At 42.9% G+C, this 26,007-nt stretch overlaps 1 long non-coding RNA gene across 1 annotated transcript; it reads left to right on the forward strand.

Moving 5' to 3' along the window:
• Positions 1-1,699: 1,699 nt before the first annotated feature.
• On the forward strand, positions 1,700-9,253 carry LOC126932415 (uncharacterized). The gene is made up of 3 exons (XR_007718169.1): positions 1,700-1,954; positions 5,457-5,532; positions 5,762-9,253. It is a non-coding gene; the product is annotated as an uncharacterized LOC126932415 (long non-coding RNA).
• The last annotated feature ends 16,754 nt before the right edge of the window (positions 9,254-26,007 follow it).

Genomic DNA, 26,007 nt, shown 5'->3' on the forward strand with positions numbered 1-26,007 from the left:
GAGAAATGGGTGCTGCCTATAATCCCCCATCTTAGGCCTCATTTTCTTCAAAACTCTGCATCCTTTGTCTGACCCATGGTGTGAGCCTGTTCACCTGCTTAGTTTTTATCTCACATTAGAACTGAAGTTTGGCTGGGGCTGGGCAGTGGCTGTCCTGTCCAATCCATGTCTATGGCACCTCACAAGGATCATTTTGAGACTCTGACAAAAGCTAAGAACTTCCTAGAGAAATGCACACACATTTCTAGATGTAACAGCAGCAGTGCCATGGTTCCCCCGGGCAGCGACCATGTGAAGAACCACCACCACCCTAGAAGGTCTTTTCCAGCAAGACTGAAGACAGGCTGGATACAGAAATCGTTTTGCTCAGAGAAAATGTAAACTGCCTTAAGGTCGAAAGAACTTCTTTTTTCTCCTCCTCCTCCTCCTCCTCCTCCTTCTTTCTTTCTTTTTCTTTTTTTTGATGGAATCTCGCTCTGTTGCCCAGGCTGGAATGCAGTGGCACGATCTCAGCTCACTTCTCCTGCCACAGCCTCCTGAGTAGCTGGGACTACAGGTCCCCGCCACCACGCCTGGCTAATTTTTTGTATTTTTAGTAGAGACGGGGTTTCACCGTGTTAGCCAGGATGGTCTCGATCTCCTGACTTTGTGATCCACCTGCCTCGGCCTCCCAAAGTACTGGGATTACAAGCGTGAGCCACTGCACCCAACCAAGAACTTCATTTTCTAGAGCAGAAGCCAGAGTGGCAGAAAACACATTTTTCCATTTTTAGGGGAGGGCCCTTTGGCTGCTCATGGAGATGGTCAGAGGTACAGGATGGACTTTGGCCGGTGTGCACTGGGGTGGTAACTGGGACAATAAGAACTGTGTGGCCTGCTCAGCATGGAAAGGTGCTAGGAGGGACTTCGGCCGGTGTGCACTGGGGTGGTAACTAGGACAATAAGAACTGTGTGGCCTGCTCAGTGTGGAAAGGTACAAGGAAGCCTCCATGGGCCTCAGCATCTCAGGGTGTCCTTTCATATTGTTTCCTTCACTGACTTTGTGAATTCCTTCATTTTGATGTTGATCTTTGCTAAAATTCTGCTTCCAGGGGAGAGCTGGGAGCTGGGGGAATAGGAATGGGCCTTGGTGGAGGAGGAGGGAGGAAGAGGAGGAAGGAGGAAGAGGGAGGAGGAGGGAGGAGGGCAGGGAAAGAAGAGGAGATAGGAGGAGAAGAAGGGGAGGAGGAAGAAGGAGGAAGGGGAGGGGGAGGAGGGAGGAGAAGGGGGCGGAGGGATGAGGAGGGAAGAGGGGTGAGGAAGAGGGGGAAGGAAGGAGGAGGGAAAAGGAGGAGGAGAGAGGAGGAGGAGAGAGGAAGGGGAAGGAGGGAGGAGGAGGAAGTAGTAGGAGGGAACAGTATGAAGAGGGAGGAGGAGGGGAAGGAGGCAGGAGGATGAGGAGGGAGGAGGAGGGAGGAGGGGGGAGAAAGAGGGAGGAGAAGGGAGAGGAGGGAGAAGGAGGGAGGAGGAAGAAGAGGAGGAGGGAGGAGAGGGAGGGAGGAGGAGGAGGAAGAAGGAGGAGGATGAAGAGAAAAGAGGAGGAGGGAGGAGTGTGAGGAGGGAGGAGAGGAGGTGGGAGGAGGGATAAAGAGGAGGGAGAAGGGGGAGGAGGGATAAAGAGGAGGGAGAAGGAGAGAGGGGGAGAAGGGGGAAGGAGGAGGAGAGAGGAGGGAGAAGGAGGGAGGAGGACAGAAGAGGAGGAGGGAAGAGAAGGAGAGAGGATGAGGAGGAAGGAGGAAGAAGAAGGAGGAGGAGGTCTTCACACCCAGCACCTTTCTACCCGTGTTTGGGAACTTCACTCACTGTCCTCTGTGTCCTTTCTGGCTCCCCAGGACAGCTGCTGTGAGAGGACCCTATGACCCCACTGCTGATGCTGTGGGCTGGATCATCAGTCACCTGGATCACTGGACCCAAGGTGGGCAAGAGTGCTTTGTGGGGCTTTGGAACTTGGAATTGAGAAAGTCAGCCTCCTTTAGGTGTCTGAAGTTTTAACACAAAACTGTGGTTTCTGCCACGTGGGCTAAAGAAGGGAAGGGAGCTGGGTGGGGTGGTGGGAGGGGAGAGAGGCTCCTGAGAGCACCCTGCCTCCAGCTTTCTTGAGATTCATTGATGCCTGAAGCCTAGATGGATTCTTACTGTTGAGTTATTGAGACACTTCATGATTCTTTAAATACGTCCCCCTTTTTGCTTATACTTGAGTTGGGTTTTTGTTATTTGTAACCCAAAGAATTTGCACTGTTGCAACTTCAACGGATTCAGAGTCAGGTCTGCCCAGGGCATGACCCCAGCCCCATCGAGAGGAGCACTGCCCATCAGGGCTCCTGAAAGCAGAGGCACCGTGGGGGTGGATCTGTGAGGTCTCTGAACCACCGAGGGCGGGACAAGAAAACTGGAGGCGCCAAAGGCCAGGAGTGGGTCAGCCGTCTTGCCTAAAAAGGAGGTCAGGAGAACACATCTCGGGGGACTTCAACCTGGGACACAGCCTTGAGACACTAGTGTTTCTGCTTTGGCACCAGAGTGTCTGATCAGCTACGGTCCCTCTGTGAGTCAAGGAGTCCCTGTGTGAGCTGCATTAAAGGAATTACGTTGCTTTACAGGACGAATGGTGTAGAATGATCAGCTAAGACCTACCTCTGATAAGTGTCCTTTGGATTCGTGGAGTTAGTTAAGGACTCAAGAATAGAACCAGGGGTAGTGACTACCAGAAAGCCTTAGCTACGAAATCAAAGTGAATAGAGTGCTAGGTGGGCATAATGTAGAGGGGAAAAAGTCAAGCTCACACCAGGAAAAAGGAATTACAATTTCAAAACATGGGAATACTTGTGGTCTCAGAGAGGAACGCGAAGCATGCCTGGCAGCAGGCCGAGCCCCACAGCCTTTCCCGGCATTGTGCCCTCTTCCCCACAAATCTCACTTGAACGACACCCAGGAGAGGTGTGAGAAGGGTAGGCTGCTCTTTTTTTTCGTTGTTCTTTTTTGGAGATGGAGTCTCCCCCTGTTGCCCAGCCTGGAGTACAGTGGCGGGATCTCGGCTCACTGCAAGCTCCGCCTCCTGGGTTCACGCCATTCTCCTGCCTCAGCCTCCCCAGTAGCTGGGACTACAGGCGCCCGCCACCACGCCCGGCTAATTTTTTGTATTTTTAGTAGAGACGGGGTTTCACCGTGTTAGCCAGGATGGTCTCGATCTCCTGACCTTGTGATCCGCCTGCCTCGGCCTCCCAAAGTGCTGGGATTACAGGCGTGAGTCACTGCGCCCGACCGGCAGGCTGCTCTTTAGGGGCAGCTGGTAGCTTGATGCATCCACATTTGATTTCCTCCTCCAAAGTGGCACCTTCATCTTGGGATGACTACATTTAAGAGTTGGCAGAGACCTAAGAGGTTACCTGGGGTCCTTTAGCAAGGATTCTAGAGTGGGCTTTCCTTGTTCCACAAGTTCCTGACATTGGACATGAAATGTCTGTGGAGCTCTAATTAGGCAAAAGGAGTCAGACTGCCGGGACCAAGGGAAAGCAAAAAGAGAAAGCAGGTAGGCTGTAAATCTGCCCTTCTTCATGGTCCAGGACACGTGGCCCTATGGCACAAATAACTCAGTTGTTTTCTGCTCCTAACTTATCACCAGACCCTTGGGTGATAGAAAAATGCAAGTTATAAGGCTAGGAGATCAAGACCAGTCTGACCAATATGGCAAAACCCCATCTCTACTAAAAATACAAAAAATTAGCTGGGCGTGTTGGTACATGCCTGTAATCCCAGCTACTTGGGAGGCTGAGGCAGGAGAATCACTTGAACCTGGGAGGTGGAGGTTGCAGTGAGTGGAGATCGCACCACTGCACTCCAGCCTGGATGACAGAGTGCGACTCTATTTAAAAAAAAAAAAAAGTGCAAGTTAGCTCACTGCAACCCTGATGTTACCAGCACTGGACAAAGCCCTCCCCAGCACACAGCACAAGCACCAGCCTACAAAATCTCCAGCAAGGCTTTGTCTCTTTGCAGTCTGCTCCCCTCTTGCTAATTTGCCCCTTGTACCATTGCAGTGTATTTCTGTACTTACTTTTCCTAGTAAATCTGAGTTTTTTGTTTTTTGTTTTTTAAAGAGTCTTGCTGTGTCACCCAGGCTGGAGTGCAGTGGTGTGATCTCAGCTCACTGCAATCTCCACCTCCTGGGTTCAAGCAGTTCTTGTGCCTCAGCCTCCCAAGTAGTTGGGACTACAGGCGTGCACCACCAGGCCTGACTAATTTATGTATTTTTTAGTAGAGACAGGGTTTCGCCATGTTGACCAGCCTGGTCTTGAACTTTTGGCTTCAACTGATCTGCCCACCTCAAATCTGCCTTTCTTTACCTACAAATGTCTTGGTAAATTTTTACTGCCTACACAATACTGACCTAACATAGTTGCTACCTGTGACAATGTTGTGTGTCACATTACTGGGGAAGAAGGTCTGTGGCTTTCATCAGGTAGTCCCAGGACTTGTCACCTTCAGCTAGTTCAAATCCACTCTCCAACCCAGTCACTGGGGATGAAGAGAGAGAGACCTGAGGAGAGGAGTGTGGGTGAAGGTTCTGTGGGCGGGCAACAGCAAGGCCTGGATGAGGAACAAAATACACTAAGACCTGGATTGCTGTTTCCCCCATTATTGTGTCTTTTGAATAACTCACTGGAAGGACCCCAAGGAAGCTTAATTTTGGAACTTAGAGAAGTGTGACAGATGTAAACCATGCTTTTCTTAACTGGGAATTAATAAGTAAACAGGAACTCCCCAGCTTCTAGAATGGAAGAGGATATTAGGAGACTCCTGGTCATGACTTTGTATTTTAAAATACTACTTGCCAATGTTCTCAAAGTTTTGTATAAATATTAACTCATTAATCTTCATATTTGTTCCATAAGACAGATTTTTGTTTTTTTAGTTTGAGAATTACACTTCTACTTCCACTAGCTTTAAGGCATCTTAAGTGTTAAAACTCATCGTGTAAAACAAGATACCTAAAAATAAATTTAAAAATATATCTAACAGGAGGAAAATAATCTGAGATGCTGAATTTGGCATTCAGATTCCTACTTGCAAAAGAAAAACAAAAGCAAAAGCAAAACCCACAGCTTTCATTTTCCATTTATGTACCCAAGAAAAACTAGCATTGTCCACGTTGCCATAGAAGAAACACAGGAGCTTCTTTAACGTGTGTTCTTAGGTACATAACTTGGCACTTCTCCCTTGGTTTCCCTGGTCATAGAATGAAGGTAGAAATGAGTAATGCCCCTTCCCAGGGAGAGCAGGAAGCGCAGTAATTAGCACAGAAGAGGCTTCACCAGCAGGATACCGCGCAGGCGAGCCCTCCCAAGAGATGAAGCAAAGTGAGGAAATTTTGTTCCAGGGTCATGAGAATTATTTTCAGTAGCTTCTTTCCATCTTCCCAGAGTCTTCTGCAGAGATCAGCCCTCATCTGATCTCAATTTCTCACGAACTGCCCTTTCAGCTCCTCCTCCTATTGTGGTAAATGACTCCTCCTGATATGGTTGGGATACATGTCCTGTCCGAATCTCATGTTGAATTGTAATCCCCAGTGGTAGAGGTGGGGCCTAGTGGGAAGTGATTGGATTTTGGGGGTGGATTTCTCATGAATGGTTTCTCTTGGTACTGTCCTCATGATAGTGAGTTCTCACAAGATCTGATTGTTTTAAAACGTGTGGCATCTTCCTCCTCTCTCTTGCTCCTACTCCAGCTATGTGATATGCCAGCTCCTCCTTCACCTTCTGCCATGATTGTAAGTTTCCTGAGGCCTCCCCAGAAGCCAAGCAGGTGCCAGCATTATGCTTCTTGATAGCCTGCAGAACTGTGAGCCAATTAAACCTCTTTTCTTCATAAATTACCCAGTCTCAAGTGTTTCTTTATAGCAATGAGAGAAAGACCTAATACACCTCCCCAGTGCCCGAGCCCCCTCCTGTTTTGGTGCCTGAGTGCTGTGACCCCACACTGCAGACCTACCACGTGTCAGTCATGGCCCTGGAAGATAACACAGATGTCTCATGTGGTCAGCATAAAAACTCTTTGAGGAAGTAATGCATAGTTATGTTGCCAATCAGGGAATTGATACCTAGCAACTCCCTTATTTCCTTTAATCTTCCCTCAATTCTTGCAACTCTATCTTCTCTAAGATCACCAATGACTGCAAAGTATGGTAGGAAACATGCCAAACTGATCAGTTAATTTTTATAAAATACATGTTTAGGTTTTCTGAATATACAAGTAATATACATCCTTTGAGAGGACATAAAAACTACAACAAGAATATAGATAATTATGAGAACACCTCTAATCACACCAGAGATGTAGCAACTCTGGAGGTGTGTTGCTTTAGTCTTCCTTCAAGAAAAATCTTGCCATTGAAGTGCAGTTAGCAGATGGACTCCAGCTGTCAGCATCTTCAAGACCCGCCTCAGTGTTGGAGAAGCCATATTCTTCCTGGATGGCCCACAGCCAATGATTGAGTATGCTGGGGATACCATGACTGATCAATTTCTGCCCAGTCTAAGACGATTCTAATGGGCAGTCTTCTCTTCAGAGTTCCCCTTGGGTTGGCAGGGGCCAGAAGACTTCACTGGAGTGTGATGTTCCCTGTTCCATGGGAAGACCTGAGGACACACTGTTTATGAAGGCCATTGGGAACGTGTGGGTGGAGGGGCACCAGCATCACAGAGAATTAACTGATTACTTTTGGTAAAAATGGGAGTAACTCTAAAAAAGATTGTATTTCAGTAGAAAACTATAGTGCACCTGTTATCAAAGTATAGTCCTGCTCATTTTCTTTGAGGTTTTATCTCTCTGTGAATTTAACTAAATCTATTGGAAGCCAAAATAAAATTGTAAGGCCCCCCAATCATCTGAGTGGACCTCTCGCCATGGCCAAGGGCATTCCAAAGTTGGTTCAGGCCATGACACAAAAGGGGTGTTGAACCTGCCTCATTATACTCTCCTCCCTTCTGGAATTCGGGAAAAGCTGATCAGTATTAACATCAACACAGATCCTAAGTCTGATAAGGAACATTCACAATCTATTCTCTCTTAAGCCTGCTATCTGGAGGCTTCATCTGCATGATGAAACTTTGGTCTCCACAGCCCCTTATCATCATAACCCAGATATTCCTTTCTATTGATTCCAGGTCTTTGATAATAACTCTTTCAACCAATTGCCAATCTAACTGCCTTTCCAGATGGAAGCAATGTAAATCTTACAAGTATTTGATTGACGTCTCACGTCTCCCTAAAATGTATAAAACCAAGCTCTACCCTGACCACCTTGGGCACATGTTCTCAGCATTTTCTGAGGGCTGTGTCACGGGCCGTTAGTCACTCATATTTGGCTCAGAATTTCAATTATTTTACAGAGTTTCACTCTTTTCATCAACATGGGAAACATTCAACTGCCGTCTTTATTCCACTATCTAAAGATGCTTCAATCTCAAATCTAAAATCTTGACTAGCTGCCTTTTGGCAGATAAGAAAGACCGTAATTTGCTTCAAATGTTAACCTTTGTTTTTCTTTTGTTTTCGTAGAACAATACTTTGAATTCCGATCAAGCAATGCCATCTGAAATGAACAATTTAGCCTCAACAGTACTCCAAAACAGAAATTCTTGATACCTTAACAACTTAATAAGCAACAAGTTTGTGCTATGATGAAAAAAGTTGTTGCTATGTTAATAAATTAGAAATTGTTGCCCTATATCTAAAAGATCTTAATGAAAAAATATGAACTTTTTTCTTTTTTTAGATGGAGTCTTGCTCTGTCGCTCAGGCTAGAGTGCAGTGGTGCGATCTCCACTCATTACAAACTCCGCCTTCCTGGTTCAAGGGATTCACCTGCCTCAGCCTCCCGAGTAGCTGGGATTACAGGCGCCCACCACTGCACCCAGCTAATTTTTGTATTTTTAGTAGAGACGGGGTTTCACTATGTTGGCCAGGCTGGTGTCGAACTACTGACCTAGTGATCCACCCGCCTTGGCCTCCCAAAGTGCTAGGATTACAGGCGTGGGCCACTGTGCCTGGCCGAATTTTTTTTCTTAATCAGAAAAGCATTGCCTCTTCTGCTGATTTATTCAACTGGTTAAATCTTGACTCCAGGAAATCTGCTCAGAGGAAGTTTTTCAGTCCTCCGCAATTATTCTCTGTATGGCTATTGGGTTTACCCCTGGTGTATCATATGCTCCCAAGGGTTTTAAATGCTCCCCAGCAGCCATTTGAACATCAAATGATTGCCATCCGGCTCAGACAACTTGAGGAAACCAACACCAATCATGTAATTCCTGGCAGTGAGATGACTTTGAACCCCAGCATATCTTTTGATAACGGTAACATCTTCCTGACTCTTCGTCCCAACAAGTGCATCAATAGTGCTAAGCGAGAGGAAAGCTGTGCCATTTGGTCACACTCTCGGCTTGCTGAAGGAAAGACCGAGGTGAGGAGAAATGTTAAAAGAAAAAAATTAAAATGAAGACTCAGGCCTGAAAAATTTCTGAACAAACAAAATCAGGTAGGTCTTACAAATATCTTCAATTTTGCTTAAATTGCAAGTGTAAGTAAAACAAAACTTGCGTCATTTCTGATAAATGCTTGATTAGAACTAAAACATAACCGCAGCCAACTAATGTATGATAAACATCCAACTAACATATGATTTTGTGATTTTCCATCAAGATACTTAAAAAAAGGCAATTTTGTAATTGCAAACCCATCAAATAATTTCTTTATTTTGCTTCCATATTTACCCCATAAATACTTGCCCCAGGCAATTTGCCACTGGAACACTGAATCTTTTTTAGTCTGGTGTTCTCTAATTCAGGAATTGCTTCTTAAGTAAACTCTTTATGATTTTATTATGCCTCACATTTTTCTCAAATGCTTTCTGAGCTTAAAAATGATATCTAAATAAATAAAAGTAAAAAAAATTGTGACTATAAAAACTGCAAAATTCAAAAGGCAAACAACAGACGGGGGCAAAGTAGTTCTAACAAATACTAAACATTTGTTTTCTGACACTGGGGCTGTGAATAATATTTTCTATTTTCCATGTTTTCTGCAATATGGTTACACAACTCTTCCAAGACATTTATATATTCATTTAGAAAAAAGAGGAAAAAATAGCATTTTTAATTTTTCTGAAATAAACATAACTTGTAAAACTGGCAGTTTAAGGAAGTATTGAGAGAAAGGACTTCAGAACACTAAATAAAAGAAAATCTATTTGAACACTATGTCTAAACTATATTCAAGTGAAATGAAAAGAACAATTTTAAGTTTTGAATTATTTCTTTTTTTCTTTTCTTTTTTTTTGGTGAGATGGAGTCTTGCTCTATTGCTCAGGCTGGAGTACAGTGGCATGATCTTGGCTCACTGCAACTTCCTACTCCCAGGTTCAAGCAATTCTCCTGCCTCAGCCTCCTGAGTAGCTGGGATTACAGGTGTGCACCACCACACCCAGCTAATTCTTGTATTTTCAGTAGAGATGGGGTTTTGTCATGTTGGCCAGGCTGTTCTCAAACTCCTGATCTCAGATGATCTGCCTGCCTTGGCCTCTCAAAGTGCTGGGATTACAGGCATGAGCCACGGTGGCTGGCCTGAATTACTTTTTTTTCTGTCTAGAAAGAAAGTGCTGCTGTCATGCACGTTGAATATGGGTTTACTTCTCTAAAAATCGTAAGAAGGAAAACTCTTTAAGTAGACACACAAACATTCCAAGAAGCTAAACATAGAAGTAGAGTTTTCATAGTCCTTTTGCTAAACAGATGGTAACCAGTGACTAGACAAGAAAATGGAAATTTTGATTTGACAAATGAACCAAAACAAAACCGCCATCCTTCCTCTAAGAGGCAGTGCTACTGGTTATGAGACACAAAGGGGTTGCATGGTAACCGGCAATTCCCGTTTCTCTCTGCTGCGTCTGCTGCGAATCTCTTTTCCCAGTTGTAACAAATGAGTAAGTATTTCGCCAGGGTGGATCATTAATTGAATTCCCTACTAGGCTGACTTCAGAAACTGGGAAGCCCTGAGCTTGGATTAGCAGCAGGGGTGCTTATGGTTTATGTGATTAAAATGATTTAGCCAGGTCTGGAAGAATGTCATTATGCTTCTTAGTGTCATTCAGGAGGTCTGCCAGGGACAGGGACAGTGAGGCTAACCTTGCAGTGATGTTTCATTTGAACAGTGACAAGGAACATGCAATGTAAGAAAAATGCTGTAAGTCACAGCAGACTGTGCACGCAGAGACGCAAAGCCTGTGGTTTGGGAATTAGAATCGCATGCATTTGAAGAGGCTGGGTTGTTGATGCTAATGAATCCCTCCAACAATTTCCAAGGAGGAGAATCATCTGGGGACTGCTTCAGCTCAACAGACCCACTGGCTTTCAGAAGAACCCTGACTTGCTCTGTGCCAGCTTGCTACCTAGGCTGTCCTTGAAAACAGCAAAACAATTCTACTAGTCTCGTAGCTCGTGGGTATATCCCCTCCCGCAGCTCCATCAGACCCGTGCTGGGCATCTTATCCAATGTGCCTGACAGTGACAGGGCTCAAGGGAAACCAAAGAGGACAGGGAACAAATAAATCTCTTCCCTGATCAGCCCTCAGCCCTCAGCTGTCTTCCAATTTGGGTTTTCCCAATGGAAGAGCCTTCTTGTTCTGGTGGCTGTTCTATGAGTTATCTTCTCTCTCATTAGGTTAGGCAGTGTATCTGGACCATCGCTACAGTGAGTGACACACGGTTATTAATTCACTGCTCATGTCCTGAACCAGAGTTTATCATGGTGGTTGCCAAATGGTGGCTTTCTGATTTCATGATTCCGTGTACCCGTGTTAGTTGGTATTCCACCGTAAGAAGGAGATGTTTTTCTTTTTCCCTTTGTTTGTTTGTATCAGTATTTTGTCTCTATTTGTTTTGATGCTTAAATTGTCCCAGATTTGGCTAGTGGAACAGACAAGATGGCCTCATGTCCTTTGATAGGTTTTCATCGTTCTTAGCACACATTCTTACCTCCAGGCCTCCAGGCACAGCAGGATGTGACAGGCTGTGTTGAAGTTTTCTACCTTCAGACCTGAAACCAACCATTTCTCTAAGAAGCCCTGTTTTCTCTTCTCCCCTCTATCCTCCACTTCCCTCCGCTCCTCTCCTCTTTTTCCTTCCCCCCCTCTTTCTTTTTCTTTTTCTTTTTTTTTTAGTGTTTAGAAACCAAGATCTTGCTGGAAGGCTTGCTCGTTACCACTTGGTATCACTGTTCCTAGGCTCTCAGCAGAAGACAGAACAAAATAAATATTTATATCAATACCTATGTATCATCTATCTATTCAGCCATCTATCTACCTCCCTATTTATCTATTTTAAATATCATGTAACCTGATACCTCCAATACATGACTTCAGAGTTCACGCTAAACTTTCCCAATCTCCTTATTTATAATTTCCTTCTCAGAATTTGAGAAATACGTTTCCCAAGATGCACAATATATTGACTTATTTCCTCAATGCTAATGTATAGAGAGTAGTCTCCAAAGTGCTAACTGATACCACTGAGAAAAACTAACCTTCCAGCTAGAGTTCAGTATCTGTTTACTCTTCTTTCTGTTGCCAGCCTAAGGACAGTTAAAGTACTGTGTTCACATGGTATTTGGGCGTGTCCTTTTTCCTCATCCTTCAGTGTGGTCGTGGTATTCATTTGAAATCACATAATAATGAAGTTGATTTGTTGCTGTTTGTATTTTATTGGTAGTTTTTTTCCCATTTCTAATGATTTTAAGCATATGAAACATTAATATGGTTTTAATAGTCAGAACTAAACTCAGGAAGGCCCACGCCCTTTCCTATCCTTTTCATCCCATTCTCTGGAGGTGACCAATGCCAACAGTTCCTGGTTCCTTCCCGTGTTACTTTACACAAATGATCTAATACATATGTATTTTATTACCCCCTTTCCCTTGGCCTCTTTTAAACTTCACCTTTTTTTCTTAAACTTAATAATCCTTCTGGAAATCCTTCCAGCTCTTTGTATGGAAATCTTTGATTCTTTTGTACAGCCTCATGGTACTCTGCTATGTGGACGTACCATAGTTTATTAATCCACAGTCTTAGGTGTGGGCATCTAGGCTGTAGTATTGGCTATTACAAACAGTGCTGTAAAGAATCATCTTGGCTTAGATTTATAGTTCAAAAGGTAAACACATTTGTAGTTTTGTTGGATATTGCCAACTTCCCTTCCATAAAGGTTGTACCAATTTTCATTCTGATTACCAATATCAGAGAGAGCCTGTTTCCTCACAGTTTTGCCAATATAATGTGTTGACATACTTGTAAATCTTTGCCACTCTGATGTATGAGGAATGGAAATCTTAGTGTAGTCTTATGTATTTTTATTTTAGGGGTTGTATATATCTTCATTTATTTAGATCTTCAGTTTCTTACAGCAACATTTTGTAGCTTGAAGCGTAGAGGCTTTGCACATAATTTGTTAAACTTATTACTAAGCATTTATCTCTTCCTCTTTATGTCTTGCAAGATTTCCGCTTTTCTATTGATGAGCTGCAGGGTGTTAGCCACGTGCTTTGAAGAAAGTGGTTTGACAATTTTCTTTTTAGCCTTTGTATAGGTAATCAATTTGTTTTACTCCCCAATAAAAAAGTGGTTCCCACCCCTGCCCCCGACAGATATTCGTTCTAGTGATGCATTTGGGATTACGGGATACCACTTCTAATTCTCTAACTGGCTACCTATCTCTTTCTAATTTAACCTTAGTTCTCACTGTATGAATATTGCTGTTTTACCAAAATGTCGGATTTCTCCCTTTTCAGTCCCTTTAGACAACTTAAAAAATCTCTAAATTTATCAGAAAAATCATTCCATGGGGCCCAGTGTCAATTCATGCTAGATTTTTATTGCTGCATTTCACTTACTGTTGTGTTGAATCTACAGATCAGCAGAGGAATAGTGGACATATTTATAACATAAAATCTTTAAATCTCTAAATGGTATTTCTCCTTTTTCTTAGGTATTCCTAAATATCTTTCTGTAGAGTTTCGACATTTTATGGCTGAATTTGGAGGTCATTAGGAACGTTTCCATGTTGAGCTTCCAATGCGTGATTGTGATTATTTTTCTATTAATTAAGGAGTTTTAATTATTTTTTATTTTCGAGGAAAATTTTGCTTTCTTTTTGAAGCTCTATTGAGGTATGTTTGACATAAAAATGCATGTATTTAATGTAAACATTTTGATGAGTTTGGACATATGCATACACCTGCGATGCTGTATCAGTGTAGTTTTTTTTGTTTTTTTTTTTTTTTCAGATGGAGTCTCGCTCTGTTGCCCAGGCTGGAGGGCAGTGGTGTGATCTCTGCTCACTGCAGCCTCTGCCTTCCTAGTTCAAGCGATTCTCCTGCCTCAGCCTCCCAAGTAACTGGGATTACAAGTGCCCGCCACCACACCTGGCTAATTTTTGTATTTTTAGTAGAGACGGGGTTTCACCGTGTTGGCCAGGCTGGTCTCAAACTCCTGACCTCGTGATTTGCTTGCCTCAGCCTCCCAAAGTGTCAGTGTGGTTTTAATTTGCATTTCTCTTTTATAAGAATGAAAGCATTATCATTTCTGTGGGTCATTTTTGTATCTTTTTGTAAATTGTATCTTTTGCCCATTTATCTATCAGGCTTTTGGTCACTTTCCTCTTAATTTTAAAGAATTATTTATATTAGGACTATTATACTTTGTCTTGATATACATTATGAATATTTCCTACTAATTATAATTTATGTTTTGACTTTATTTATGATGATTTTGCTGTACAAAAGATTTTTTTATATTTATGGAGTCAAACATAACAATCTTTACTGTGATTGCTTTTACAATTTGTGTCATAGTTAGAAAGCCTTTCCCTATACTAAAGTTGAAGAATTCCCCGTGTTTATATGTAATATGTGTGTAGCTTCAAGATTTGCATTGAGATCTCTGATCCATTTAGAGTTTCTTCTTGCATATGGTGTGAGGTATGGATCTAATTTGAACTTTTCCCAAGTGTCTCCCTCATTGCCGTAGTGCTGTTTATTTAAAAGTTCATTTTTACTCTGGTTTTTCCAAATACTATCTAACAACACTAAATTTTCACATACACTTGGGTCTACTTCTGGACTTTTAGTTTGATTCCACCTGTCTGGCTGTTTATTCATGCCCCAGTCCTCCACTGTTTCACTTATGGAGGTCTTCTAGCATGTATTCACACCTGGAAGGGCAAGATCTCGTCATGGTATTTTTCTTTATCCTTAGTTTCCTAGCTATTCTTGCATGTTTAATTTGCCACATGAACTTCAGTATCAACTTTCGTAGCTTCATAAAACCACCTATTGATATTTTAATTGGAAGTTTGTTAAATTTACCAGTTTAACTTGTGGGAGGACTGAGATCTTTATGCTTTGAATGATCTTACACGAAGCTCATCTCACCACCTGCTTCCTCAGACCCTGCTGGTAGCAGTGTGCTAGCTGGGAAGCAGAAGCTGAGACAGAATTAGGAGATTGAATTAGGGATGGAAGAGGTTATTGGGAGGTTCATGCTTGTGAAAGGGACCAAAAGTAATAATTTGACACTGTTGGATGAAGGGAAGTGGATGGCAAAGATATTCTGAGCTACATTATAGCAGAAAGCCACCAGCAAATAAAAAGTTGATAAATCAGAGCTGAGTGGTATATGCATAATATTTAGACATAAGGGATAATCATCAGGGAGAAAACATTAAACAGTGCTGCCTCTGGAGCAAAGGTTGAGGAGGAAGGAATGAAGCAGGAATTTATTGCCTTTATTAAAACTCTTGCAGAAGTTTTTGATTTGTTTAAACCAATGTGCTGGTTTTATTTTGTTAAACAATAAATCAGTTAAAGACATAAACTTGTATGCAGATTTATAATGATCATAAATTATCTCTTCATAGATAGGTAACCCATTAAGGCCCAAGTGATAGCACTGCTGGGAGTAACCTCTAAAAATACAAGCAAAAATGCACCAACACTGACAAAGAGGGGAAGTGAAGGAAATGGTTAATTTGGAAGCTGGTTAAGAATACAATTTATTCCATGCATCAGTGTTCCAAAGTGAGAGGGGGATTTGTTAACCCCATCAGCTGGCTTCTTAATTAAATCCTTGCCTATCCAAGACCCACGGAGGCGTCAATTACCCTTATCCATGAAGTCATTCTCAGCACAAAAAAGATCCATTATTTAAATAACTCGCATCCTTCTTTGTGAAGGCGCTTTCTAGGCTGTCAGTGGATAAAACAACCAGTTAAAGGATAAAAAACCACACTTGCTCAAACAGCTGCTTTGTTTTTAATTGTTTTGCTGATTATTTTTGAATGGGATGGGTTATTTTGATGTCAGGTAGCTGTGGCCTCAGAATCCTTAAGTGGCTGGAAGTCGAGTGATGTCAGTGGAGCTTGGCAGCTGCAGCTGATGCTGTGGGAGTCAGATGCTCCCAGTTGGGGTGGCAACAGTCAAGGAGGCTCAGATTTAACCCAGAAAGACACAGTGTAGTGGTGACAAGGGCCAGCTAATTACTGTCTTCTTTCCTGGAAGTGTCAATCTTATAATTTACTCTAAGAACAATCTTCATATAGAGATGAGTTGGACATACTCATTTATATATTCAAAATATGTCTGGTAGATTTCATTTCAAGTTCCAGCATCATTCAATTTGCAGTGACCCCTGCAGTGCACATTGAAAAGGATCTGCCGTTGGTGTGTGGTAGGCAGGATAATGGCTCCCAGCTGTCCACAAGCTGGACCTTGTGACTACGTTACCTGACATAGCAAAAAGGACTTTGCAGATGTTCTTAAGGATAAGGACTTGGAGATGGGGAGATCTTTCTTGGATTATCCAGGTAGACCAATATAATCACATGAGTCCTTAAAAGTGGGAGAGCAGGTAAAAGAGGTCAGAGAGATGGCAGCATGAGACAGACTCCACCCTCCGATGCTGAGCTGTAGGGGGTTATGTGCAGGGACCAGAGAGAGACCTCTGGGTGAGAAAGGCAGCCACCAGCTAAGAACCAACAAGGAGATGGTGACTTCAGACTTACAACAGCATGGAATTCAATTCTGCCAATAGCTAGAGTAAGCAGGGAATTTCCCCTGGAGTCTCTAGATGGGAGCACAGCCCTGTCAACACCTAGATTTTAACCAGATGAGATCTGTATTAGACTTTAAACTCACAGAGCTGTAGCTAATACATTTATGTGGTTTACATTAGGTTTGTGGTAGTTATCTCAGTAATAGAAAATGAATACAGTCTAATAAAAAAAAAAAAAAGAAAAAAAAAAAAAAGAAAACGAATACAGCCAAGGCTGCGTTTTTAGTCAGATCAAATAAACCATGATTGATTAGTGATGTCTGCCAGGGGTATGGAACTGGAGCACTGCAGCACATGCCCTGGCCATTTGTCATCTGATGGAAAGTGTCCATCACTTGCCCAATGAAGAAATGAATGATGTAAAACAGTAAATGTGTTCCATGAATAAAAGAGGTGCCTAAGAGATAAGAGCTTAGCCCCCCAGACAACCTCCAGTCCAGGAGAACCAAGCCTATTACCAAGGTTGGGGCAGTGGAGGGGGCAAAGGAGGAGAGGGAGAGGTTCAGTTTGAGAACAGTCTCCATGTCCCATACTAGAGACTAACAATCTTGATGTTAATGCCCAGAGTTTTTGCTAAGTAAAGGAAGGTGGGGTGGGGCTTTCTCATAGCAGTCCATTGCGAGGATTTGTTAAGGGGGTCAGAAGGAAAAGAAGGGCAGTTGCTTCTACTAACCATAGTTTCAGTGAGCAAATACATGGAAGAGCAAAGGGACAATACGGCATAGCCCTAGCGCAACGTCTTCATGCTGTCCTCTCGCGATTCCAGCTCTAGGTGGTCCCAGGCACCTAAACCTCTTCACTGGAAGCTGGAGGAATGGCTGGGATGGTTGTGGTTGGCAATAGGAAAAAAGCCTCCAGAATTCTATGAAACACCTACATAAAAACTGCAGATGAAAACATTTACCCCATCTACTTTCTTAACTTAGGATAGGTAGCAAACCAGGTGGAGCTGAGACTTTGATTACACAACTGCCTCAAACACACTTATTATTGTTCCCTAGCAAAAGATCCTGATGCCCTCTTCCCAGCCCACCTACACATCAGAAAGGCAAGCTTTCTCCTGGCCTATCTCTCCCAACTCCCCAAGTTCAGTATAGAAGTTCTGAGTGGAGGGTGGCCTCACAGATGAACCCTGTAGCCACCCGCCTCACTGCCAGGCAAGACTGCCCCTTGATTTACAAAATTGCAGATGAAGTCTACATTGGTGCCTATAGGGATCAGTTCAGTTGCCCACTGAGGCAAGTGAGGAAACTGATTAATCATGTGTACAAGCTTCCTGGTCACCAAAACACACCCATGAACGGGACCTAGTACAAGTAGGATAAAGTCTCAATAGAGCGAGTGTAGGGCAGGGTAGGCAGTGTTCAAAACCAAACTAAGGATATAGAAGAGTAAGTGGAGAAATTCTCTTACCACGTAAAATATGAAAGATAAAAGGCCATGAAAATGTATCAAAGAAAAGATTGTAATAATATAAGGGAGAGACCCAGGAGCTGCAATGTCCATGAAAAAAAGTCTCCAGTGAGAATTATTGAAAGAAACATCCCACCTGGTCATAGCCTGCATTTCCAGTGTAGAGAGACAATCCTACTTGATTTCAGTTAGTAGAAAAGAGATAGTTTAGAAGGAAAGAAATCAAATTTTCATTAAGCTTCTCAGTTGCAACACAAAATGAAAGGCCAGTGATTTTTACAAGGTTCTAAGGAAAAAATGGCAACCTTGGAATTTTATTCCCAGTCTAATTATTCTTTACGTGGAAGGCCCAGTTATTTTCAAATATTTAAGAGCTCAGAAAGTATTCCACAGTTATTCTCATAAGAAAAGATTATTCAAGGAGGTAGTAGAGCAGAATGAAAAATAAATCAGAATGAAAACCTCACAAAAGGGGAGATGGAATATAAAAGAAACAGGATAAACGAAGAAACCCATCTAATTGTTAAATAAGTAACTTTCGATAATGTAGTGATACCATTAATACAGTTTTTAAGGAGGGGTTCTCAATAAAGAAAGGTCAGTCTTGAAGGAAAAATCAGAGCATTTCCATGGAACCTGGGCAGGCAAGGAGTATGGTAGGTGGAGAAAATAAGAAAATAAAAGAGTGACAAAGACCTTGTCTGGAAAAAAGAGGAGGCTATTGCTATTTGGTTCTTTATATCAAAAGAGAAAGATGGAATTTGTATACATACTTGTAAAAAAATTAAGTTATGAAAATAGATAGAGGACCTAGCACTTTCATAAAGCTGTAGATAAAACTGGTCAAGTTCCATATCAAAACACTTTAGCAATTCAACAGTTAGAAAAGGAAAATAAGGCAACTTTTCAAAACCCAGAAAATAGGAAGCACACAAAAATACATCCATAGTAAATGCAAACTGGATAAATTGCCTTGTTGGAAGATAGAATTTCACACTGGGTTAAAAAAAAAAATTCAGCTCTATTGCATTCATAAGAGACCCACCAAAAGCACAAAGAAGTTACCGGTAAAGATGGGCAAAGATATATGAGCCAAAATGTACACATGGGTGTGCATATATACATACATATATATATATGCACTCTGCTTTGATACGGTCTACTTTGAATTTTAAGTATTGTGCAATACTGGCATCAAAATAAATTTAAGGCAAAAGTCATTAAAAGGATGGAAAGGGCTGGGCACAGTGGCTCACGCCTGTAATACCAGCACTTTGAGAGGCTGAGGTGGGTGAATTATGAGGTCAAGAGATTGAGACCATCCTGGCCAACAGGGTGAAACCCCGTCTCTACTAAAAAATACAAAAATTAGCTGGGTGTGGTGGCACGTGCCTGTGGTTCCGGCTACTCGGGAGGCTGAGACAGAGGAATTGCTTGAACCTGGGAGGCAGAGGTTGCAGTGAACTGAGATTGTGCCACTGCACTCCAGCCTGGCAACAGAGTGAGACTTCGTCTCATAAAAAGAAAAAAAAAAAAAAAAAAAAAGGATGGAAAGGGATTTTTATGTTAATAAAAGATGCAATTCAAAAACACTTTGCATATAAACTTTTATACTGATCATAGCTGTCTAATATAGAAAGTATAATAAGAATTAACAGGAGAACCTGATGAAAGCTTATCATGTTAAAAGATAACACCACATTCTCATGATCAGACACATCTAATAGAAAAAATGGTACAAGCTCTTGAATAATACAGTTAGCAAGCACACAAATATATAACATGTACGACTTAGTTAATTAGTTCTACCAAATTTTACTGAACATCTGCTCTTTGTTCTACAGTAGGAAATCAGCAATGAGTAAGACATGAACATTTCTAGCTCTCCAGGAGCAATATTTGGCAGCTTGGCTCTGTGAGCCACATGGAGCTCACAGAGCCACCTCTATGTTGTGAGGGAGGCTGGGATTTCGAATTTCAGTGCTGATGGCCAGGGTTGATCACATAATTTGCAGGACCCAATGCCAAATGAAAATCCAGGGCCTCTTATTCAAAAAGCAAAGGAGGCCAGGTGCAATGGCTCCTGACGGTAATCCCAGAACGTTGGCAGGCTGAGGTGGGAGAACTGCTGGAGCCCAGGAATCTGAGACCAGCCTGGGCAACATAGTGAAACCCCATTTCTATAAAATAAATAAATATTAGTTGAGCTTGGTGGCATGCACCTGGAGTCCCAGCTACTTGGGAGGCTGAGGTGGGAGGATTGCTTGAGGCCAAAAATTTGAGGCTGCCGTGAGCCATGATCATGCCACTGTACTCCTGCCTGGGCAACAGCATGACACCTGTCTCTCCCTCTTTTTTTTTTTTTTTTTTTTTTTTTTAAGGCAAAGGAAATGTTTTGTTTCTTCGGTGGTCTTTCTCCATCTGCAATGGTGTTTTAATTTGCTATTTAATGTCATGCTCTCTTGGAGATAGGGACACTCACGAAGGAAGTACAGACACTCCACGTGCCCCCTGACTCAGTGTGGGAAGTGCACCTGCCCAGTCCTTCCTGTGCCTGTGCCCAGGTGCTTGGTTGCAGTTGCTGGGTGGAGGTGGGAAAGAAAATGCTGAGAATTGGTGACGGGGGGATGTAGGGAGGTGGCAGGAGGCAGGGCAGTCTGTGGGCCCAGGCTCTTAAGCTGTGGTCACACCTTCTATTGTCCCCGGACTTCACTCATAAAACATAAATTAAAAGAGAACATTATTAAGAATTTTAAGATGATGACCACAGAGGATTAAACCCCAGGGTGGGATCCCCTTCTGAGGGCATGACTCTGTGATGTACCGGTTTGGTGCCCATGAAGGCAGACCTGCTTATGGCCTCCATAGTGGAGGCTGGCAAGAGCAAAAGACGTGGAGAACAGAGGGGATCTCTGCCAGCCCACAGTTTCTGCCAATGTGTCAGATGGATGAAACGCATTTTATCACTCTGGGTTTTCAGCAGGAACCACGGTTGCCAAACGGGGCAGCGCAGCAAGCTCCTGAGTTTGTTGACTCTGGTGCTAACTCAGAGAGCTTAAAGATCTGAGGCATCTGGGCCATGTCTGCAAAGATGGTGTTAGCAACGCCTTAACACTATCCTGATATTTTCAGCCTTACTTGTTTTACTTGGAAATAAAATGGAGAGGTAGGTGGAAAGTTAATTTTGCATAGAATATTTAACAGGAAATAAGAATATGAGCATAGTAAACCTATATTAGTCCATGTTCACACTGCTATAAAGAACTACTCAAGACTGGGTAATTTATGAAGGAAAGAGGTGTAATTGACTTACAGTTCAGCATGGATGGGGAGGCCTCAGGAAACTTACGAACATGGCAGAAGGCAAAAGGGAAACAAGGCATGTCTTACATGTTGGCAGAAGAGTGAGGGGGAGGGGAAACTGCCAAATATGTTTACACCATCAGGTCTTGTGAGAACTCACTCATCATCACAAGAACAGCATGGGGGAAACTGCCGCCCTGATCCAGTCACCTCCCGCCAAATCTCTCCCTGGAGAGATGAGATTTACAATTCGAGATGAGATTTGGGTGGGGACACAGAGCCAAACCACATCAAGACCCTTCCTAGTGTACGTGATCTTTAGAAGTCTCTTGAATTATCAAAAATATAATTACTGCAATCTAAAAAGTATCTTAAGGAAATGTTAATATATATTAGCAAGTCCTTTTGACATCTCCAAATATAACTTTAGGTTTATAATTGAGTCCACACCAAATTTTCATTTCTGTGATTTTTGGATTTTATGATTTTGCTGCCTTTTTTCCTTTTCCTGCCACTGTATCCCCAGTGCCTAGAACAGAGCCTGGTACAGGTTAATAAATATTTGCTGAATGAATGCACCAGTTTTTTCGGAATCATTACTCAGGTTTTATAAGATAAGTTATATTCCTTATAAGTGAAGCCAAAATAGAAGAGCTGACATCTTGTTAGTCAATTTCTTTAAAATTCTTAGAATGTTTTTCCCCCTTTTGTTTTATAATAAATGAATGTAATTTGTTTTTCAAGTTATTCAAGTATGGAATTTGTTAGAAATCCTTAATTATTTCAATTCTGAGTTGGGCTAAAAAAATTACTTTTGACAGTGAAATTATAAAAAGAGGCCAAGTCAGACATATTAGACTCTTGGTCTGAAAGCCTTGGTTTGGATTAAAGCTGTGTGCTAGAGGTTGGAATTGGAGCCTGTAACATAAGTACATCTGCTGCAGCCCCTAAATAGTCCTTTTTCTGGAGGATGGCTAGCAGATAGCATGGAAGAGCATGGGCCATATGTTCCAGCATGTTATCCGAGATCATGAGTAAGAGAATCAGTTGCATTGTTGAACCTGGAGATCTAGTTATATTAACCCAAAGCTGAAGAATGCGATTGTAACCAATTCCTCCAGTTTGCACAATCTTGGGATGCAAGAAAGGGTGACAAACAAAGTCACCCTTACAGTGAAACCCTACATACCATGCCTATGCCAAGGCTCTCTTGTCCCTTATGTTAGCTACTAAAGAGACCCTTTCATCCTGAGGTCAGGCCTGGTGGTTCCGGACCTGTGTCAATGGAACAGGAATTTGGATATGCCTGTTAGGCTAGGGTATGCCCCCTGCTACAGGCCAGGATGCCAATGATTCCAGGCTGGCCCTGTATTTTGACGACCCACTGAAGATTATGCACTTGAAAATGAGCAAGCCTGGTGTGGAGTCATTGCACCCGAGGAAGAGAGATACCCGTGGTCACCATAGAGAGAGGATATGCTCAGCCTGGTACTAGCTGCTTAAGGCTATGTTGACAGAGGATGGGGGTGGGTCTTGGGGAAGTTACTGAATATGAGAAACTGGAGAGGAGCCAGAAGCAAGATTGTCCTGATACTTTAAAGTTTGCAGCCCCATGGTAAGGCATTTTCCCTTCCCACTTGGCTTATGAAAAAAACTGTACAGGTAACCCCACAGAGAAGAGCTTCTGCCATAGCCTCTCAGCTTTCCCCAGGCCCCAGTTGCTAGGGTCAATGAAGACACAATCCAAGAGTTACTCCTTTCAGAAATTTGCAATGCCAGCAGAGACACAGCCTGGGCTACAGTCACTGAATGACAGGAATGGGCTTTCATTAGTACACCCACAGTGCTCAGGCCTGGACTGAATGACAGGAATGGGCTTTCATTAGTATGCCCACAGTGCTCAGGCACAGACTGGGAGCAGCCCACAGGAAGTGTAGCCTCTATGAGAATACAGTGGTGGATCCAGAGAGGTAGCATCTGGGGCTGCAAGTCAACCATGCTCCTACAGCAGGAGAGCTCAGTGGCTCATTTTTGTGATTGCTGCAACCCTTGTTGCTATTTCTTGTATCCTGACCCTGGACAGAGCTATCCTGGTCCATAGGCAAGTTTTAAGAACTTGGAACTTTGCAGGTTCTTTGTAAAGAAACTACAAATAGATATGACTTTGGAGGGTGTGGCAGGCAGACTCTAAGATGGACCATAATGATCCTCTCCTCTTGATTGTCACACCCCGGAGTAAGCCCCTTCTCTTGAGTGTGGGCTGGACTTTGTGACTTGCTTCTAGCCAATAGAATATAGCTAAAATGAGAGGATGTCACTTCTGTGACTAGGTTATGAGAGATTATAACCTTGGTCTTGCTAGTACTTCTGCTCTATATAAATTCTTCTTTGCTGGCTTTGATGAAGAACCATCTGGAGAAGCCCATGTGGTAAGACTGTGAGAGCAGCTTCCAGGCAACAGCCAGCAAGAAACTGAGGCCCTCAGTCCAACAACCTGTAAGAAATTGATTCCTGCCAATAACATGCCAGGCCCCCATTGAGCGTTCAGGTGAGACCTCAGCTGTGGATGACTCTTTGATTGCAGCCTTGTAAGTCCTTGAGCAGAGGACCAAGCTAAGCCATTCCAGGACTCCTGCCCAGACTCCTGACCCACAGAAACTGTGAGATAAATGTGTGTTGTTTTAAGCTACTAAATTTGTGATAATTTGTTACACAGCCATGGATAACAAATTGAGGAGCTTGCTCAGCCTTTGAGCAATATCATCCAAACCCTGAATTCCCTGGATATGTTGAAGGAAGGTTATCAAGCTCTTCCCACTTTAAGAGCATGAGACCCAGCCCTGATTCTAACACACACTTGTATACAACACAGAGTTAATCATTGGCTACACAAATTAGTATGCAAAGCAAATATCCTTGTTATCATACTGGAGTTCCAGGAGCAAATGTGAAATATGATCAGCAGTAAATCCTGCTGAGACTCTTAATTAGTCATGCTTGGCACAAGATCAACTGGGAAAGAAAGCCTGCTCCACAAGGTGAGTGAATAGAGACACAACAAAGTTGAGTTTTGTCAGCAAACCTGAAGAAATAAAATGGGCCAGGCTCCTTAAGATCTGTGAGCAAGGGAAAGTGACTCACGTGTCTAGACAATGCTTTGCCATGGTTTTATCCCAAGTGTATCTTGCCTAGAAAATGGTTAATCCTTTTTCTGAAATGTATACCTGTCTCAGAAAAGAGTGGCCTCCCAAAGATGTTCTAGAGTTAAAAGCACTGCAATGTTCACAAAACATCGCAGATTTAAAAAAAATCTATAACACAGGATGGGTGCAATGGCTCATACCTGTAATCCCAGCACTTTGGGAGGCTGAGGTGGGCAGATGACTTGAGCTTTGGAGTTTGAGACCAGCCTGGCCAACATGGCGAAACCCCATCTCTACTAAAAAATACTAAAATTAGTCGGGTGTGGTGGTGCACATCTATAATCCCAGCTATTCAGGAGGCTGAGGCATGAGAATCACTTGAGCCTGGGAGATGGGGGTTGCAGTGAGTCGAGATCACACCACTGCACTCCAACCTGGGTGACAAAGCGAGACCCTGTCTCAAAAAAAATCTTAGCAGGAATTAACAGTAAGAAAAGCTGAGTTCAGAATACTAAAACTCAATTCTCAGTTCTAGAAAAAGGTGCTCATGATGGAGTAAGGACATAGCAAATCCTGTGTACAAGGTGAGTGGGGAGAGTTGTGTGATATGCTGAGGCTTCTTTTTAGTATCTGCATCCACAAACCAACCACGCTCTCTTTACTCAAGAATTATGTACATAGTTCCACATCACTTTTCTGCATTCAGGAAAAGGCCCAGAAAGAACTTATGGGCCTTTCCTGCTTTCCCGTGCTTCCATTGAGTGCTCTTGCTCACCTGTGCACAGTTTTCATGGTTGTTGTCGTTACAGAATGGATCTATGAGTAAGGGATTTGGTTGTTTTCTACCAGTCTAGGAACAAAGCAGGGGTAAGTGTGGGGATGTTAAAAACCCCCATGAAAATCTGAAGGGAGCTGTAGAACTCTCTCCAGACATAGGCACATTCACTCAGGCATGCTTTTTGTAATGAATATTTCTAAACACATTCTTGGTCTCTGTGAAGTTAAGGTCTGCGGACCTCGGGGTAGGAAAATCCCAAATTAAAAAACATCTTGTCCCTGGCCCATACCCACCTTGTAGGGTGGCTCTTTTGGCCTTTGGGTTTATCACAGTGGTGCATGAAGACCCTGGAAATTTGCATCCTCTTCATCCCACTAGGCTTGGTTTTGTGGAGTGTCTTCTGGCTGAATGACCACAGAATGGCATGAGCATAGCTTGCCAAGGGAGCAGCAGGAGGAGGCCCCAGACTCCCAGGGACCAGACTCTCCTTCCTTCCTTCCTTCCTTCCTTCCTTCCTTCCTTCCTTCCTTCCTTCCTTCCTTCCTTCCTTCCTTCCTTCCTTCCTTCTTTCTCTCCTTCCTTCCTTCTTTCCTTCCCTTCCTTCCTTCTTTCCTTCCCTCCTTCCTTCTTTCCTTCTTTCTCTCTTTCCTTCCTTCCTTCTTTCCTTCCCTTCCTTCCTTCCTTCCTTCCTTCCTTCCTTCCTTCCTTCCTTCCTTCCTTCCTTCCTTCCTTCTTTCCTTCCTTCTTTCCTTCTTTCTCTCTTTCCTTTCTTCCTTCCTTCCTTTCCTTCCTTCCCTTCCTTCCCTTCCTTTCCTTCCTTCCTTCTTTCCTTCCTTCTTTCCTTCTTTCTCTCTTTCCTTCCTTCCTTCTTTCCTTCCCTTCCTTTCCTTCCTTCCTTCTTTCCTTCTTTCTCTCTTTCCTTCCTTCCTTCTTTCCTTCCCTTCCTTTCCTTCCCTTCCTTCCTTCCTTCCTTCTTTCCTTCCTTCTTTCCTTCCTTCCTCCCTCCCTCCCTCCTCCCTCCCTCCCTCCCTCCTCCCTCCCTTTCTATTTTAGTCGACTTATCATGAAGTTCTCCCTAGAGAGAGAATGCTCCTGATAGTTATTTTATGATTCATTATAGTGTTCAATGTAACAACTATTCACTATTATAAATTAATAAGTTGACACTATGGCCACACACA

The sequence above is a fragment of the Macaca thibetana genome, chromosome 12 (assembly GCF_024542745.1).
Source record: "Macaca thibetana thibetana isolate TM-01 chromosome 12, ASM2454274v1, whole genome shotgun sequence".
Classification (NCBI taxonomy): Eukaryota; Metazoa; Chordata; class Mammalia; order Primates; family Cercopithecidae; genus Macaca; species Macaca thibetana.